The following is a 6784-nucleotide window of genomic DNA, read 5'->3' as shown; positions in this document are numbered from 1 at the left end:
GTGTTCATTGGCAAACTTCAAATGGGCCGCCTGCACATGTACCTTCTGATTTATCCAGCTGAGATGTGTGCCTGCTAAGCACGAGCGGAATCGTTATCCGCCCGTGCCGTTTAACCCCTTAAATGGCGCTATCAATAAGTGACAGCGCCATTATAATCATGATCGTGGTAAACGTTTACTTACCGCCAATACCGGAAGTCAAGTGACTTTACTATATAACTAGCTGTAGTACCGAAGCGTTGCCCGGTTGCTCACTCTCTCGCTGCTACAGGAAATAGAAAAAAACAAACTAACGGAAACGTTTTTTCACAGGAATCTGTTACCTTTATTGTAAAACTATTTACAACACATCAGTCACATCCGTCACACAACACATTGTGACTGATGCAAAACAACGCAAGTGTGAAACAAGCCTTAAGGCCCCTTTACACACTGAGACTTTCTAGCGATCCCACCAGCGATCCCAACCTGGCCGGGATCGCTACAAAGTCTCTGGTGAGTCGCTGGTGAGCTGTCAAACAGGCAAACCTGGCCAACGACGCAACAGCGATCCGGACCTGCAGAACGACCTAGCTAGTCATTGGGGACGTTGTAAAGCAGCTTTTTGAAAGGGAAGTCGCTAACGAAGTCGCTGTAAAGGCCCCTTTACACACTGAGACTTTCTAGTGATGCATGCTGCACAGCGGGAAACAAAGGACCAAAGAATTCTTGAGAGATGTGTAGTGATCAGCAACTTCACAGCAGGGGCCAGGTCGCTGATGTGTTTCACACACTGCAATGTCGCTGGGGAGGTCGCTATAATGTCACAAAACCGGTGACGTTACAGCGATGTCGTTTGCGATGTTGCAGTGTGTAAAGGGGCCTTTAAAGACTGACTGATTAATTGAGTCTGTGGACAGGAGTCTTCTATACAGGTGACAATATAACACAGGTGTCTGTAATGCAGGTAACGAGTTGATTAGGAGCGTCTAAGTGGTTTGTAGGAGCCAGAACTCTTAGGGTACCTTCACACTTAGCGATGCAGCAGCGATCCGACCAGCGATCTGACCTGGTCAGGATCGCTGCTGCATCGCTACATGGTCGCTGGTGAGCTGTCAAACAGGCAGATCTCACCAGCGACCAGTGAACAGCCCCCAGCCAGCAGCGACGTGCAAGCGACGCTGCGCTTGCACGGAGCCGCCGTCTGGAAGCTGCGGAGACTGGTAACTAAGGTAAACATCGGGTATGGTTACCCGATGTTTACATTAGTTACCAGCGCACACCGCTTAGCTGTGTGTGCAGGGAGCAGGGAGCCGCGCACACTGAGCGCTGGCTCCTTGCTCTCCTAGCTACAGTACACATCGGGTTAATTAACCCGATGTGTAATGCAGCTACATGTGCAGAGAGCAGGGAGCCGCGCACACTGCTTAGCGCTGGCTCCTTGCTCTCCTAGCTGCTGTACACATCGGGTTAATTAACCCGATGTGTACAGCAGCTACATATGCAGAGAGCCGGAGCCGGCAGCACAGGCAGCGTGAGAGCTGCAGAGGCTGGTAACTAAGGTAAATATCGGGTAACCACCTTGGTTACCCGATGTTTATCTTGGTTACAAGCTTACCTCAGCTGTCAGACGCCGGCTCCTGCTCCCTGCTCGCTTCATTTGTCGCTCTCTCGCTGTCACACACAGCGATCTGTGTGTCGCAGTGGGAGAGCGCCTTTGAAGAAAACGAACCAGGGCTGTGTGTAACGAGCAGCGATCTCGCAGCAGGGGCCAGATCGCTGCTCAGTGTCACACACAGCGAGATCGCTAATGAGGTCACTGCTGCGTCACAAAAAGCGTGACTCAGCAGCGATCTCGGCAGTGAGCTCGCTGTGTGTGAAGCACCCCTTAATGGTTGGTAGGGTATCATTATTTCTCTCTGCAAAATGCTAATAATTTTATACACATATAATTTATACAATGTGATTTTCTGGATTTTAGTTTGGATATTCTATCTCTCAATGTTAAAATTAACCTACCCTTAACATTATTGTAAGGGGTGGGCAGACCCCTTACAAGGAAGCACAGGTTTTCTCTGAAGTGGTTAATGCTGTCCCCATAGAAACTGTACAGGAGGGAGGAGGAGCCGGCAGCTTAGGGGGAAAGGAAGTGTGTGCAAAAGGCAGTTGTGTCCGGGATGGGAGAGAAGAAACAGCCAGGGGCAGAGTGTGGAGCTGAGTGGGCAGAAAGAAAGAAAGAAAGAAGGGAGCTGGAAGAACAGGGAAGCTGGAGAGAAAAGGAGCGGGCGGAACCTCATAGTGCGAAGCAGTCCCGGTGTGGGTCCGGGCTGTGGGTAGCCATAAGTGGGAGCCAGGTGAAGTAGAGTAGCCGGGCACATCCCCACTGGAGGAGACGTCAGGGCAGGCTTCCCCCAGCTAAGAAAAGAACGTGAAGTCATCTGTAACTGCCGGTTTTTGGAAAGAGTTGTGAAATAAAGAATGTCTTTTATTTGCATCGAACCATGCCTGGAGAGTGTTTATACGTCGGACGACATCTGCACCACCACACTCTGCCCCACCAAGACATCTCCCGTCCCGATAGTGACGGCGGAGCCAGGGGTAAGCCTGACAGAAGGGGCCATGACTACAAGCCCAGAGGCGCCCCTGGCACCCCGTTACATTATAGACTGCTCATGTCTTTGTCAGTGGGCAAACTTACAAAATCAGCGAGGGATCAAATAATTATTTCCTTCACTGTACATTATTTAGTTGTGATTTTAATTCCCATATTGCTGCACAAATTGCAGGGCAAAACGGCTTCAAAAGCTAAAAATATTATAGGGAAAGAATGGCATATTGAATTCTGAAGAAAACAATATATACTGTATATGTGTCATATTAGTATTGAAGATATTTGCCAGAAAACATTTTACACTTGAAACATCAATTTATCATACACCTAGGCAGGACTTTTGAACACCTCTGTAGATGGTATTGCTATGTGGGCACTGGCATATCGTAGTTTTAGGGTATGTACACACAACGCTCTAAAAGGCCCCTTTACACACTGAGACTTTCTAGCGATCCCACCAGTGATCCCAACATGGCCCGGATCGCTACAAAGTCTCTGGTGAGCTGTCAAACAGGCAGACCTGGCCAACGACGCAACAGTGATCCGGACCTGCAGAACGACCTAGCTAGTCATTGGGGACGTTGTAAAGCAGCTTTTTGAAAGGGAAGTCGCTGTAAAGTCCCCTTTACACACTGAGACTTTCTAGTGATCATGCTGCACAGCGGGAAACAAAGGACCAAAGAATGGTCCTGAACGATTTGCAGCGATCAGCAACTTCACAGCAGGGGCCAGGTCGCTGATGTGTTTCACACACTGCAATGTCGCTGGGGAGGTCGCTATAACGTCACAAAACCGGTGACGTTACAGCGATGTTGCAGTGTGTAAAGCCACCTTAAGACACCAGCATAGCCTCCAAGGTTTCCTAAGCAAAGCGACTTTAGGAAAGGGCTGGCACAAAGACAGACATATCAGTGGTGTAACCTGTGGAGCCAGACAGGGCCCAGGAGGTAAGGGGCCACTTTTACCTCCAAAGTAGGTGGAATTGTGCATGATAATAAGATTTTGAACTGCACTGTGCCCATATTGCTCCTAACATAAGAATTTTACTTGCAGCTATTTTTTCTCAAACTGCTTTGGGAGTAACTAACTAAAAACATTTTGATGTGTTGTCTGCTGAAACATGATTGCAATGCCGGCCGGGTTGTATTCAATCTAGCTGTTGATAGTTCAGGATTATTTTTGAACAATTATTACTATTTATTTTTTGGCAATTGCCTTATAATTCTATTTGCTGAGTGCACAATAGAAAATGGAAAATAAAAGTAAAAAAACATCAATAAAAATTAAAAAATCAAAATGAAATAAAAAAGAAAAAAAAGAAAAATAGTAAATTAAAATAATAAATAGGATCGTGGAATATGATTATGATAAATAACAAATAAACATAAGCTAAAATGAATAAATAGTTCTAATTCAATTATTTGAAGGGTTGAACTGCCTGTATGGGAGCTATGGATTTGATTTTCCCATTTTGTGACCTTTTTCAACAGCTTGATTGATCCAACCTGTGCAGGTTTAAACTGGAAATGGTTTTTTTTTGTTTTTTTTTTTCTTCCTGTTTGAAGGAGTAACGGTGCATTTGTATATATTGTGTCTCATTTGACTGTTATATGTCTAAAGGGGGCTTTACACGCTACGATATCGTTAATGTTTTATTGTCGGGGTCACGTCGTTAGTGACGCACATCCGGCGTCATTATCGATATCGCAGCGTGTGACACTTACCAGCGACCTTAAACGTCCTCCAAAGTGGTGAAAATCGTTCACCATGGAGAGGTCGTCCTAAAACCAAAAATTGTTAATGGTTGTTTATAGATGTTGTTCCTCATTTCTGCGGCAGCACACATCGCTGTGTGTGACACCGCAGGAGCGAGGAACCTCACCTTACCTGCGTCCCGCCCGCAATGGGGAAGGAAGGAGGTGGGCAGGATGTTCGTCCCGCTCATCTCCGCTTTGATTGGCCGCCCGCTTAGTGACGTCATGGTGACGTCGGCGTGACGCCGAACGCACCTCCCCCTTGAGGGAGGGATTGTTCGGCAGTCACAGCGATGACGCCGACCAGGTAAGTGCGTGTGATGCTGCCGTTGCGATAATGTTGGCTGCGGCAGCGATCACACGATATCACATGCACGACGGGGGCGGGTGCTTTTGCGTACGATATTGTATATATATAGTTTTTTTCAGAAATAAAGTGAAATTTTAATTATTTACCTCGGACGTGCTGCAGGATTCTATTCCCTCCACACTGTGCCCATATACTCTTCCTGCATAAGACCTTCTTCTGTCAGTATTCACCACTGGCCCGGTGGTCTTTTTCCTGAAGCGGCATTACTGGCGTTTTTTCCCACGTTTTTTTGCATCACCATTTTTGTTCTATATTTTAAAATAGAACTAGAGAAGCCGCCCGGAGAATAAACATGATACTTCTTTTAGCCGATTTCATGATTTCCGAACCTCTGAAACAGTGAAAAGAAGTAACAAAAGACTAAAAGTGCATGGGAATGACATTTTTTACCATGGTTTTGTGATGCTATTGCAGGCAGATTCCAAGTGGAACCCTCCTGGAAAAGGATTCAGTATTGTCGTATTTGGCCACTTTCCTCTGGTATAAACAAGCGGGTAAACTGCACCTTTGTATATATTTATTGTCAAATTATACAAAGACACAGTCCTGTAACAGGAGCCGCCAGTGTAACGAGTCATATGATGTTTCTTCCTTCCTAAAGATTCCACCATCACATGTCAGAGATATTACTGAGAAGTAGAAGGAACCGCAGCAACTCAGCCACAACGTCTGGACCACATGAAGTTACAGAACGAGGTCACAGAGCCTGACGATCAGAGGTCAGAAAAGTCACCAACACTCTGCGGACTCCATAACTGCAGAGTCCAAACCTCTTCTGGTGTTCACATGGAAACTGAGCTTCATGACTGGGTTTCATGCAGCCTTACACCACCAAGCACAATACCAGGTGTTGGATGTAGTGATGTAAAGCCTCAACCGCCTCTCTGGCAAAGGACTGTGGAGTCCTCACAAACCCTGTGTTCGCATCTTCCTTCAATTGGACAAATACTCTTCTGAATGAATGGGCAAAAATCTCTCCAGACACCGTATAAATTCTGTAAATCCGACCCAGAAGAGCGGAAGATGTTATATCTACAAACGGACCGACTCCACATTAATGTCTATGGATTTAGCATGAGCCGTAATAAGACCTCCAGGTGTGATTGTACCGCCCCGCTCGCAGCAGACGAGCTGCTCGGATCCGGACCTTCCGTGGGTGGCTCGAGGGTCTCCGGACCCGGGGGTCTCGTGGTCACTTCGATCAAAAAGGGTGGTTGTTATAGTGGTGGATGTAGGACGTATATGTACGGGCTGAGCCGTACTAAGTTCGTGACGCTACCCTCGGTGTGTGGTGAGGTTGGACACCACCTCTGCAGTTACGGGGCACCCGGGGGAGATGTTATGCAGCAAGTTGTTAACCCCTCTGTGGGCAGGGATGGTGGCCCCAGGACCCGTTGGGGGTGCTTTGGCGGTGCAGGGAGATGGGCGGCCGGAGGGCACTGGTGTACTCACTATTAGAATAAAACACTCGAGTCTCTGGTAAACCAAGGTGATGGTGGTCGGTGCCCACACCCGGCTGCAGTCGGGTTCCCCCACCCGGTTGGTGGTCTCTGCCTTTGTCTTGCACCTGTTTGAGTTGTTGGACTACCTGCGCTTGCAGCGTCAGGAGTCCGCTCCCCGGCTTGTGAATGTCGGAAGAGCCCATTTGCCCGCAGACACTGGTCCTTTGGGATCTCTGAGCCTTGGCGGTGGCTTTCTATCCCCCTCGTTAGGCTGTTGTCTTCTATGAGGGACTTTGGGTGGGAAAGGACCTAAAGTCCAGACTGAAATCAGGTAATTAACTCAGTCCAGTAGTTTCTAGACCTCGTTTCAGGGTCTGAGTACCCCCTCTTGTGCTCCGGTTTCCGAGTCGGTTCCCCGGGTTGGTACCGGTGGGCCACTACCCTGTCCCGGTCCACCACGGTTCCACCGAGCCGTCTTCCTGGCTCTTGCAGACAGAGGCCTCCGTATGCCTCCTAGCCAACTGTGCCCGGGATTCAACCCTGGCACCTGTCAGTCTGTCACAGGCCTGACCTCCTCCACTCCACTCTCAAACTAGACTCTTCTTGAACTGACTGTTTTTCCTCCCTC

This window comes from Anomaloglossus baeobatrachus, chromosome 1 (assembly GCF_048569485.1).
Source record: "Anomaloglossus baeobatrachus isolate aAnoBae1 chromosome 1, aAnoBae1.hap1, whole genome shotgun sequence".
NCBI classification, from domain to species: domain Eukaryota; kingdom Metazoa; phylum Chordata; class Amphibia; order Anura; family Aromobatidae; genus Anomaloglossus; species Anomaloglossus baeobatrachus.
Note: the sequence above shows the minus strand (reverse complement) of the source record.